Source organism: Crassostrea angulata, chromosome 5 (genome assembly GCF_025612915.1).
Source record: "Crassostrea angulata isolate pt1a10 chromosome 5, ASM2561291v2, whole genome shotgun sequence".
In the NCBI taxonomy this organism is placed as follows: Eukaryota; Metazoa; Mollusca; class Bivalvia; order Ostreida; family Ostreidae; genus Magallana; species Magallana angulata.
This window is the reverse complement of record NC_069115.1, coordinates 29,256,669-29,270,199: the sequence shown is the minus strand read 5'-3', so window position 1 is coordinate 29,270,199 and position 13,531 is coordinate 29,256,669. Positions and strand designations below refer to the sequence as shown.

General features: G+C 33.6%; 2 long non-coding RNA genes across 2 annotated transcripts; one reads left to right on the top strand and one right to left on the bottom strand.

Moving 5' to 3' along the window:
• Nucleotides 1-1,153: 1,153 nt before the first annotated feature.
• On the top strand, nucleotides 1,154-3,751 carry LOC128185996 (uncharacterized). Its single transcript, XR_008243873.1, has 2 exons — nucleotides 1,154-2,170; nucleotides 3,070-3,751. It is a non-coding gene; the product is annotated as an uncharacterized LOC128185996 (long non-coding RNA).
• A 2,478-nt stretch (nucleotides 3,752-6,229) lies between these two features.
• LOC128183021 (uncharacterized) lies at nucleotides 6,230-9,481 on the bottom strand. Its single transcript, XR_008243515.1, has 3 exons — nucleotides 9,368-9,481; nucleotides 7,628-7,735; nucleotides 6,230-6,697 (listed from the first exon to the last, which is right to left on the bottom strand). It is a non-coding gene; the product is annotated as an uncharacterized LOC128183021 (long non-coding RNA).
• Nucleotides 9,482-13,531: the final 4,050 nt, after the last annotated feature.

Here is a 13,531-nt window from a genome sequence, read left to right as displayed (position 1 = left end):
CACTCTTTGCCAACAGTTTTGAATTTGATTTGACGGTTATTGTAATGGTAATAAAATCAGAATATAATTTATTAAATTGTACACATATTAATATCATTGAGAGGCTCTATTGAGTAAATAAGATTTTAAGTCGGTTACGTAATATCGTCAATCTAAATCAAAAGTCTTTATGTATAAAAATGATAAATACTAATAAAATAAAGATTAGAACAATATTATTTCAGTAAAACTGATTTGTAATTTAAATTAAAATGTTTCGCTTATTTACGTAGGGCTACATTTGTATGTTTCGCATTGTAGTTGTTTGACAAGGAAGCAATAGACTTGTGCAGTTGCATTAAAGATGGTTGGATGACCGATACAATTCATGACTCCCGAGTTGTAGAGTAAAATTAAAACGAACCTCGTATTCTGAAAAAAATGGTCATTTAAATAAATGGAAGACGGATTAAAAAAAAAACAATACATAAGTAAAACTAAGTAAAACTGCTAATACTTATTGAAAATTAAGAACATTTACAAAACGACTTTAATTACAGATGGATTCACCAGAATTACTACACATTCGCATTTATACGTTTAGTATCAAAATACAAAAAATCATACATGTTATTGAAGACGAAACTAGTCAATTTCAAATCAATGTCAAAAATTTTATATTGTTCACTTTTTCTTAAAAGTTTTGAATGCACTTTAGCTACTTGTGTAAATGTACGGTTAGTGCAAATATACAATTTCCGTCTACAATGTATTTCCTATCGATTCATATTCATAAGCTTAACCGCCCTGCCCTCGGTTTCGATAGTATTTAGAGAATATTATAATAAAGTAAACCATATCATTTACTTAAATCAATCGCAGAGCTAAAACTATGTGTCAATACTCAACTTGTATAGAGCTGACGTATAAACACTCTAGTACATACATGTATATGTATTTCAAAAGACACCATACACAGTTACAAAATATTACTATAAAGAAATTAACTAAATTTATTTATTACTGTAATGTTCACTTAGAATGTGAAACTGAATATATCTATCAACAGTTGATTACATTCGCTGATTTTTTTTTGTTTTGATTTACTTTTTACCTTAATAGAGGAATACATTGTATACGTTAACACTTAGTAAAGGAACAACCTTTGACTTACTCGTTTTATATTTTGAATATGTTGGCCTTTCACCGATTGCAAATAATTATTTGGTAAAAGTTTCTCATTTATATCGATTACCTAAGCAATTCGTATTAGACTTAATTTTGGAGGATGGATATATACCTCTGCGATTTAGAAAAAATAAATTAAAAAAAATCGGTGAGAGAACAATTAAGGCAATTTGGTATGATCAACCTACTGATGATAGGTTTAACATTCATTGTGCTGTGTGTATGTTTGTATATCATCCAGACACTGTTCAATTTCCTGACCTTGATCATTTTTATTTGGAAAATCTATTCACGGAATCTTGAGGACAAGATTTTTTTGTTAGTAGGGGAAATTTATCATAACGGAAATTATACAGAAATTGGTTAAAGGACATGCGGTATATAGATAACGTATGTTTATTTATGTTCATGGAGAAATGTGTTATTAAGTCCAGTGATGAGCCTGTCGATGCCGGGTCAGAAATCTAAATAAAACGCTTCTACTAACCACGGTGCGTCAGATCATTAGTATGCACTTAATCGCATTTACTTATAAGGTCCGGAGATCGGAGGTAGTGTCCGTGCGTATAAGCCAGTAGTCAACTGGAAGCTGTCTTTTCCCTCCTCTTTTTATACATGTAAGATCATAGTAAGATACTTGCGCGGTTTTAATAAAAGTTAACAAAAATGATTCAGAAGGTTCAAGTAAATATAATATCTTATTTTCAGAGTTTTTGTAATCAATGTTTATTGTTAATAACTATACATTATATTATATTGTGGAATTTGATTGGAATGTTTTATTAGTAAACTTGAATAAAAGAAGTAGTCAACTGAAAGCTGTCTTTTGCCTCCTCTTTTTATACAGGGAAAGGGCTACTCCCCAGGTTGAGGAGGAGAGAATTCTGGGTTATATAACGTGGCACAGACAACGCCAGGTGTCTGGTCAAGGACGAATAAGACCCCGAGGATCAAATTAACTGAAATATCGTATTAAGCGAAATCCTAGTACGATATCATACTGGTTGGTTACCAGTTTCTTACAAAAATAAGAATTGTTTTAATATGTATAGCATAAATTTGGACGTCGTAATTTGACAAAATTAACTTGCATCAAAAAGAGGTTTTTCACCTGTGTATTACCTTAAATCAAACATAATCCCCTCTTTTTCTCCCTTTCACGCGCACGCACAATGTATTTGATTCATTTTTACAATATTTCATATCAATATAAAGAAATCTTGTGGTTGGAATGTCCCCGTAAATACTGTAAACGTACAAGCTAGCATAGATTTGATTTAGTGCATTTCTGAATTTATCTTTTTATCTTCTTATATATTTTACATTTGGCAATGTACTTGATTTTGCGGACGCCGTTTTCCGCCAAAAACGCAAAATAAAATACACAGCCAAAGGACTAAAGACAGTTTTTTAATACGTTGACAGAATAATCATCCTCTCTCTCTCTCTTTCTCTCTCTCTCTCTTTCTTTCTCTCTCTTTCTCTCTCTCCAAACTTGAGTGCGTATAAAAAGATATTGGTATTTTGATACAAATCAGTTTTTTACTTTATTATGTGTTTGTTTGTTTGTTTGGTTTTTTTTTTTTACAAATTCCGGATAATCGGCTTAAGCATTTACAACGGCAAATTTGGCACATACAGATTGTGATACATTGTACATGTATTTATGGTTAAAAAATGTATTTCAAATAAAAAATTTTCACCTTTACGTTGTCATAATTGGTTTTTACTATTGTTTTGATTCCGTTTCGTTTCGTTTCGATTTTTGGTTTCGTTTCGTTTCGATTGGTTTCGTTTCGTTTCGATTTCGTTTAACACTTTACAGGCGCCCTAAACGGCATTGGCAATTGACATTTTGAAACAAAGTTGTAATAAAGCCATACCTTATTTTTCGTTCGACAGGAAACGACTACGACCTGATGGCCACCCCGGTCTCTCAGACGTCGGGGGGACTGCCCCGCCTATTCTTCGCGGGGGAACACACCATCAGGAACTACCCCGCCACGGTTCACGGGGCTCTCCTCAGTGGTCTTCGAAAGGCGGGTCGGATAGCGGACAAATTCCTTGGGACACCTACGCCCTACCCACCCACAAAAACGAAGGGATGAAGACGTAATAACAACTCGCATCAATGACATTCATCATCCGAGTCATTTCACATTGCCGAGACATACCTAACATGCATTTGGGTTCTTGGCATGTTTAGAAGTGCAGATACGGGATTAGCGTATTTTTTTCTTCTTTTTTTTTAACCTTGAAAAATAAATCATTTTTAGAAACCACTTGCATCAGTGAAAATGGCAGCTGCGATTCGAGTTGTAATTGTTATGGCTAAATTCAAATGGTTCGTGTTTATATTTGTTGGTGATTAGAATACCGTACATGTTTTTCGTATCATCAAGTTAATGCAATACAAACTTCCTTAGGCTAGTATAAAATGGTGTCAATGCAATAACCATTGATACGGTTTCATTTATACATCACAGTGTGTGTTCTTGGCATATGTTCATCATTTTTTCATCCAGTCAATTTTGCACATCGCTGAACCAGGCGTTTCAGGATGTAATAAAAGTATGTGACAAATTCAGTTTTTTTTCCTTTTTATTTCCTCTCTATTTTGGTATGTCGGTGGAATGCAAATTGTGTATGCAGAGAGTGCACAGAATTGCAGCAACACCGGAACTTGCTATCATTTTTCTCTTGAAGTGACAATTGTTTATTTTTTATGACCAACTTGTGAATTTACGGTCGTCTGCAATAACGACAATGCTAACCGTGTGTTATTGCGTTGGCTCACCAGCTAGACAACATTTGACAAACTTCGATACGCTGTATTTGCTGAAACAGCTTTTTTGCATGGAAAATGTGTTTACCGGTTATTGTTCTTTAGAATGTTGTTAATCACACAATTCTGTAAGACTGTCCAAAGTTAATATATTCATCTACGGGCGTAGGTTTAAGAGAAAATGTCGTTTTAAAAAATTCAACAACCCTCCATTTTTTTTTTTAGAAATCTTTACATTCGATTAAACTTTTCGCAACTTAGATACTGCAAACTTAAAAGTAGAAAATATTTGGGTTTTATGGATTAAGTATCGGCAGCCGAATTGATTTGTCTTTACAACTTTGTCTTTGTCGATGTCTTTACAACTTTGTCTTTACAACTGACAGAATAGGCCCTGGCGCCATAAAAGTTAGACGAGCTTACTTTTGATCTCAGTCTCACTTTTACAAAAGGAATAAATATTGCAAAAGTGAGACTGAGATTAAAAGTGAGCTCGTCTAACTTTTATGGCGCCAGGGCCAGCTCATTAAACATGTAGTCTACTTAAAACTTGAATGCTCAAAGTATTTGTTTTATTGTATACGTAAAGAATAAAAATCACTTGAATTAAAAATTTTGATTTACTAATATTGCCCTTCGTTGTAGGTTTTGTATTTCAAAGATGACGTTCTACATAGAATTAACTTCCGTCAGCCTAAATTGAGCGTAAAAGTTTAGGATTTTGAAAGATCAAACGTGCTCAGGCATAACTAGAAGCTCATAGTGGTATATTTATTACACCAGCCCTCGACTTTGTTGATGCGTGTTACAATCAATAGGATTTTTATTTTTAATAATATATATATACAATTATTTTTCCTTGGCGAAATGTTGCCAACTTTTTTCACACCCCACCCCCCCCCCCTCCTTTTGGTGCAGACGTTGTATTCGAGGACAATTGAGTTAATCTAAATTATTTTGAAACACATTGTCGTAAAAAAAAACGATTATCTAACAACTATGTTTACAAACAAATAAGGGAAACGTGTTAAAGAACCTTTGAGCGGGGTTTTTTTTTTAGGAGAGTTATAATAACACCATTTGCCAACTGTTTCGCCACATTCCCAAACATTAAACAGTTTTTACTACTAATTCGTTTCTGGGTTACACATTTAATTAATTTCCGACAGTTTCACCTGTTGTTTCTACGGCTTGAGATTCTTTCTAAATGAAAACGTTTTTTTATTTATTTCGCTTTAATGATGGTTTCGATATATTAGAAAATCAAAATAGGAGCAATCTTGTTTACTTGTTGTTCTGCTAATTATAATTCGGCCTTGCTGCGGCTGTCTTGTGTGAGATAGCGAAGCGTTTCATTATAAACACAGAAATCCCCGTGTATCCGGAGTATCAAGGTGCATCCAGTGATGCTAATCCAGGATAAAAATACAAAATAATACAACAGACCTTCATTCTATACACAAGAAAACAACCCTTCCACAAGGGGATAGAAACACTAATTACATACGGAATGATGCAATTCCGCGCTTACCAAAATAAACCGCGGAGCGGTGGTTTTTTATTTGTACTGTGGCGTTTTCTCTTTCTTACGCATTTTCTCTCACCTCTTTCAGTAAGATGATTGGGATCAAGTTACGATGATGGATACTAAACAGGGTTCGTGTGTTGTATCAGAAAAAATGAGCTTACTTTATCTATTATTTAATTGCTGAATATTCTGACTCATACACAAAGTCGTACATTGAATGTTTATCAGAAGAATGCGATCATAAACGTTTAATTTATACATATTATATAAAATCGATAGGGTGTTAGAGATTGTCGAGTATGTAAAAGAAATGTTTTGAAAATGAATAACTTGGAAAAGATTTCTTTTGTGGGTTTGGTCCATGTCCTGCTGAACTTGTTGGTATCGGTCGCCACGAATCATGCACACAGGGACGGCTCCGATTAACACTGTCCTTGGTCTGTAAGAGGATGTCCGGGGATATCCTGATACAGCTATGGCTAAAAGCCCTGAAACTCATATGGCTGGAATACTTGTATGGCAGTATGGTTGGAATGCCCATGACCTGAGACAATATATTGAAACAAACAAGTGTTTAAGCAACCGAGGCTTTACACAAATTCATTCCATACTTAAAAGCATATTTGACGCTATACAAAAAAAATTGAACACAGTACTTTTTACTTACAATTATACACAGTCTTGGATTAGACCTACTAAAACATTGATATACTGTAAATTCCGTATTTTACGCGAGTACTTAATTCCACGATTCCGCTGTTTTCTATCAAATCGCGAGAATATAAAATCGCTATCACCAATATTTTGTTATAATTTCCTATAGCTTACACTGTCTGAAAAATAAAAGTGAGGTTTTAAAATCTGCGAGAGTTGCCTCTGGCGATTTTACGCGGAAATTAATTCCTGGCGTTTAATTAGGAATCTATGGTACGCAAATTATACGCGAATTCGATGTTGCATCTTACTACTCACAGGACAAACAGTAATTACCAAAATAGTACACCATTCTTTTATAACACTGAAACACGTGTTTCTATACAGGGACATTAGATGATCATGAAACGTAGCACATAAGAATATAACTGGTGGGAATACTAAGACTGTGTGGGGTTTTTTTTAAAGAAAAAATTAATGAAATGACGATAAAATAAAGAAATATAAACATTACCTCAGAAAAGCAGGACCTCTTAACTGCAGATTCAGCAATGTGCGGAATACTGGGTTAAATAAAAACTGGATATACATGTACATATGGACACTGTATATTTACATGAATAAAAACAAGAGAAGCATTGAGTGTGTCCCTCTCTGGACTGCCGTTTCCAACTGATACTGCCGGGTCTAGTGAATTGAAGTTCAGTGAGCGCATTTACAATGATACTGAAAAAAAACTAAGGGTCTTACCCCCGGATAAGACACGATGAAGTATCGATATCGACGATATTGTTTCGATATTGATTCATTTATTTCAATATCATAAGACTCATGTGCATATCTATAGTAATCATGGCTCTCCTAAAATTTAAAGCAGATAATATAACCACTTCAAAGTTTAAGCAGATGCTTTGCCGTTAATATAAACTACAAAATCCAAGTATAATTGTACAACATGACAACAATTTACCGGGTGGCAGTAAATACAACATTAACAACATGATGACAACTCATGTTGTAAATTTTGTATTTACTGCCACCCGGTAAATTCAAAATTTACAATATGACAAAAGCTTTACAGTCCACCGTAACGAGTTTGTAAATAACCCTTCGCCACTAGATCAACTTGAAGATGAGTTTGAAATTTTACGGATAAAAGTTATTATCGGCGTAATAATATTTTTCTTCTTAATATTTCCTAATTATTATTAATTCAAATATTTAGTCTAATATGAGTCAGTGATAAAGCTACTTGGAAATTTGAAGCTAGGGAAAAGGAACACTATGTAAAATACGCCACTTACGGAATTTTTTATAGGCATACTATTATTTCCTCCCAGTAGTTGGAATGCTGGCAGTACTTATTATGCAAGTGCATTCATTTAAATGTATGTGCAGAAGTGGTTACTGTGAAAGTCTTTATATGTAATATTTTAGGAAGTATTTTGACTATCGAAAATGCCCGAAACTTTACAATTTGATATACACTTTACCTGAGTTAAAAATAAGTGGTTCAGAAGGGCTGTAGTTAGCTGGATTGTCGTCCTTGTCAAAGTAAAACTTATAGCAATTGTTTATAGATGAAACAGCCTGGTATTGTTCTAAAATATAAAAATAATAATAATAATTGCATTTTGTTTGATTCGACATTCAACAAGTACTTGTTAGCTAATCTGAGCTGAAAGTTTAAGTGAGCTCGAGCCCTTCTGAACACATTATGTCCAGCGTCGGTCTGTCTGTTCATTCTTAAAATTTTAAATTCTCATCAAGAACCACTGGCAACCACTGCAAATTTTAAGCAAACTTGACCAAAAACATTCTTAGATGAGTGGAGTGTGAGTTTGTTTAAGGAAGTGACACATCTTCTTTTAATTGGAGATAATTAAGAATTTATTATTAAATACTGTCTGCATTTTTTTAAATCTCAAACAATGAAAAAATTGGATTGACGACCTCGGAGCTACAGTGCCTTCCATAATGACAAAAAACTGCAATTTACGGCGCACCAAAAATTACGCTTGTATCTTATTTCTGAACACATTCTGTAAAAAAATTTGATTCCAAAAATTCTACTAAAGATATCTTCACTTTACTTGCCTCTGATTTTCTTTTAAACACAATCACCAGTCCCGTAAAGTGTAGTGGTGCAGTTAGTTTACATCACAAAATGGCGACGTGAATTTAACATACTTCATTTTCCGGTTAGCGTGTTTTGGGGAAAGGCTGAGGCAAGTAAAGAGACGATATCAGTAGGAAATTGCATGAAGAATTCAGTGGTACTAGTTTTGTTCACAGAGAATTTGTGTGTAAATAACGTTAATCAGTCGAAAACTAGTGCAGATTTTTGTGCGCCGTAAATTGCAGATTTTTAATATGGAAAGCACTATAGCTCCCAGGTCGTCCATCCGAATTTTTTTCAGACCGGGAGCCACATACCTGCAGCTATATATAAACATACATACACCTTCAAAACTCTAATTCATGATAACAGATTAAAGCATTTAAAGTTTTGCTGGTTGTGAAATGTTAACTGTTTGACTCCTGGGCAATCAAAAAATAGCGATGATGCCCTTCGACCCCTTGTGCATGTGTTATAATCAAAACAATATTTATACATATTGAATTTGAATGTTTTACTTGAATTCCATCGATGTTTTATGAAAAATGGTCCATACAAAATCGGCGTGATTTCCAGACAAAATCTGTAAGCGTGATACAGAGCTAACAGTTTTTTTTTGTTAATACCGTATGATGACAGAGCTAGTAAGGTCATGTTATTGTTAAATTGTTTAATACCAGTATGTTAACAAAGCTAATGTCATATTATTGCATGTTTAGATTTCGAATGTTGAAAAGAATATTTGAAGTTAATTTAGACCTTTAATGAATGTGCCAAACGCTAGAAACTGTTAGTTTAACCAAAAACATGACAACAGTTTTGTTTACATAACAAAGAATTGTGAGCTCTGTATTTTGCTCTACGACATACACTCATTTTCTTGTTGATCATGAGAAATGCATTCCTATATCATGGTAAACAATAAAAATAGAACAATAAAATTTGACTAAAATCGTGACCATGCCCTTTGTGAATCAGAAATATAGAAGCAAAGGGCCCTGTGATATATTGAGAAAATGAATAGTATGCAGATGAAAATTTTGAACCGATTTCAATTTAGACGAGGATTACATTATCAAAAAGTTGTCAGATATAGGGTGCATTAGTAACTTACCCATTCTGCTTTGCTCATCGGCGCCCAGTAACAGACTAGTTTATTCCATTTAATCTAATATAATACGAGTCAATTATAAAGCTTCATGGAAATTTGAACTGAGGAAAAGGGAACACTATGTAAAATGCACCACTAACGGAAGTGATCTCAGGAGTATTGATATATTTTTTTTATCTTTCCTGTACTTGGAGTGTTTGCAGTAAAAATGTGTTGAATTAATTAAATTCAATTGAGTCCAAAATAAAATTCATTTCCCGCTTTTGCAGATGTTTGATCAAAAACTGAAATAAAATTTGCAATTTGTAAAGCCTAATAGGAATATCTTATAGACCTTGTCAAATTATGCAAAACCATGCTTTGATCTAGAAATTTTCAAAGATAAAACCTAACGTCCTTGCCTTTTTTCCAGGCCTTGTTAAATATATAAATACATGTATACACGTCCATCTCTTATGCTTATGCCTTGACAAAAATAAATCAATTATACATATAAATAGCAATGACTACTATATGGGCACTGTTATAAGTATTATATATAAGACCATGCTTACCTGAAAAGCCCTGTCGTAAACAAAGGACAACGCCTACTAATCAGGCATGACTGGCATTTTTTCACATTTTTAGATGCAAGTCTATGTCGATTTCATAATGAATTTGATGTGCAATATCCGGATCTGGAACATACATGAACAAATGAACATACTCTCTTTAGATCATATATTTTTTAACCAAATAGCATAGTCCAAGATGGACATGAAGGCCACTTTTGGATGATTGAAGTGCCACTTGTTTTACATGTTTGCATGTATTTGACCTTTTTGCATTTTAGACATATAAGAGGAACCAACTAACTGGTACCAGTTTTGCAAAAAAAAAGCGTTTTCTCCGGTTTCTTGAAACAAAAAATCAAGATGTTAATCTCGGTTATTTCTTGTTGTAACTATTGCAAAGTCGTCAATTGTATAAGGTCCCCTGAATTTATCATTCTATAAAACAGAAAAAAATGATGGTAAAGCGGCAATACCTTTTTGAAAAATAATCCTGACCTGACTACTTCTGGAGAAGATAATGACAATCGATGTTAAATGCACAGAGAAATCTTTTCAAAGTGCGTTAATTTGAGACCAAGTCTTCGCACTTTGAAAAAAAAAGATTTTTTTTTCAAAGTACGCTTATATAGTCGATATTGACGCGCTTGAAAAAAAAACTGTGCAGGTCACGTCGAATTTGTTAAGAACCTTAAATATGAAAGAGAAATGTTTTTGTCTAGTTTAGCTCGATGCGACATGTATATTGACAAGAAAACCCGAGATGTCTAGCTATCCTGAATAGCAATTTTGCAATGAATTGGCTTGTCGATAAAATCATATATTTTTACAATTTAACATGTAGAACAACAGTTGAAGGGTTAACTGGGATTTGTTTATGAAAATACTGGTACCACATGAACTGCACCTTTTCGCCATCAGCTGTCCATTGGTTTTTTTTTTTATCTTTATACTTTGTGAATATTAAAACCTTTAAGAGATGCAAAAAATGATCAATTTATATGACTAAACTCTGTTTACATGTGTATAAGTTATAAAATTGATATTATGTTTGGGAAGGAAATATCCAGGTGCAATCTTCAAGTAATCAATTTGAATATTAATATATTTTTTAGCATAATGATTTAATTGATTCAGATATTATGACATCTAAAATTAACATCTTTACCAGAACTTTTGCAAACAGCGACACTCAGCGGCCTGACGCCGTAAGGCCGGATTGGGACTTCTAGAATGCATCTTGGTAACTATGAAACAGACTTCTGTAAAAATTGAACATTATCTTAATTTTCTCAAAAGAAACAACATATAACATTACTTTACTCTGTCCAAGACAAGTTGATTAGCACCAATAGATTTTCAAAATTCAATGTTTAGTACAAATATATATTACCTTAAACCTACTCTTCCTTTTGAATCAGAACACAAAGATACATGCTGTTTAGGAGTACATTTAATGCTTTCTGTTTAAGACGTTTGAGTTTGAGCTGGACAATCTTGGCAGTGACCGCAATGAAGCACACGTCGAAGGCAGAGCTAGGTCTCTTTGCGCTGTTTAAATATGAAATTGAAACTGAAACTTAGCAAAATCTCTCAATTAATCATAAGTAAGGATACATGTATGTTGTTTCTTATTCCTACCAATGTTTAACTTTACCGACATTTCTTTTTCAATACACTATAAATTAGGATTTGTTTCAATATCTTTACTAGAAACAGATTTTCTTTTTCAGCTCTGGGTCCAAGTCAGTCCGGAACAAGTTAAGCGTGATATTTTCAAAAGTGTCATTTTTCTGCGAGAATATTGATCGGGGGGGGGGGGGGGGGGGTCATTATTCTACGTCGAAAAATGACCCCCCCCCCCCCGGTCATTATTCTACGGGGGTCATTATTCGTCATTACACCGGCAAACAGTGTGTCCGTAGGTTGTGAGGATACAGCAGGCTGTGGTCCTGTGTCAGCCTTGGGGTCCTCGAATGAATTTTCTTCTTTGATTTCTTAGTAGGGTGAACGAAATTCAATCTTGAACATCTAAAAAGTCCGTTGCACTATTGGCAGCGAATTTTCAGTCGAATAACTTATCAATACCGAGAGCACGTACCCAAGTAAATACTTCCGATACGGCCAACCAGCGATTGTATAAAATATAAACAACTCTCAAACACGTGTTACTTGTATCGTTTCTAAATGTTTTTGTTAAAGGAAACATGAGTATTTCATATACTCATCCCCCCTCAACAACACCCCCATATAACCCCCCCCCCCCCCCCCCTCAAACAAACAAAAACAAATAACAAACAAATTAAAGACAGAAAAAAACCCCGCAGAATTTAAATTTGATATTGCCAAAGCCAAATGTTATTTAATCAACGTGAACATTTACAGTTGGGAGAGGGCGGTCTAAGTTATAGAACTTGTGTCCAATCCCAATTGTATTTTTGTACAATAAAAATATGTTCAAATCAACAGTTACAGTAACTGTTGTTGTTACATTCTATATCGAAACGATTTATGCTTTGTGGGTATACATGTATATCAGTATATAAAATGGTATCATGCACTCATAAAGCAAGGAATAAACCAAATTGTTATATTTTTTAAAAACAAAAAAACTCTACCACCAGCGTCCGTGTGATCCATTTAACGATCGAGCAATCTCTTTTTTGTAATAGACTACCGGGGTATATTGATACAACAGAAATAAATATATTCAAGATGGCTCTTCGTTTCTTCAATTCGAGGCTTTAGGTTAGAAAATATGGAAAAAGAAATAAAATGTATACAGCATGCCGATGATAGCACCTTTCCTTTAAGAGACATAACCTCTCTAGAAAAAGCAATCCAAATCATAAAAATTTTTGGAAATGTTTCAGGAACAAAATTAAATTTATCAAAAACTGAATGTATAGTATTGGGAGAACTTAGAAACATTCTTAAGGAGGATACAACCATAAAAAATATCAAAATAAACATAAATACAGTAAAATGTCTAGGTATTTACATAGGACATAATAAAATAGAGTGTAATGAAAAAAACTGGCTATGTAAGCTGAGAGAGTTCGAAAAAATATTGGACTCTCGGCGAACAAGAAAGCTCTTTTCGGAAAATGTCAGATAATTAATTCTTTAATTATTTCTAAGCTTCTTTATGTCGCAACAATACTTGAAAACCCTGATCAAACTACATTTAAACAAGTAAACAAAATTATTTTCTCGTTTCTATGGGGGAAAAGAGAAAGGATAAAGCGTAAAACTCTAATAAGACATATATCAGATGGAGGGATTGGTATCACCGATTTTGAAACTTAGGTCAAAGCTTTAAAAGCATCATGGGTTTCAAAACTTATTCATTCTAACAATGATTTAAATCAACTCTTGAACGCTTGTATAGAAAGATATAATTTAGATCTCTCTTATCTATTAAACACTAATATTACAAACGCACAAGACCTAAATATCAAATACCTCCCAAATTTTTATAAGGAAGTAATATGCGCTTTTAATGAATGTAAAAACACTGATCGAGAGAATATCCAGTTTCAGAATATATGGTTCAATAGAAATATAACGTATATAGGAATAACAGTCTTTTTTCCAAATTGGATTAAAAGCGGTT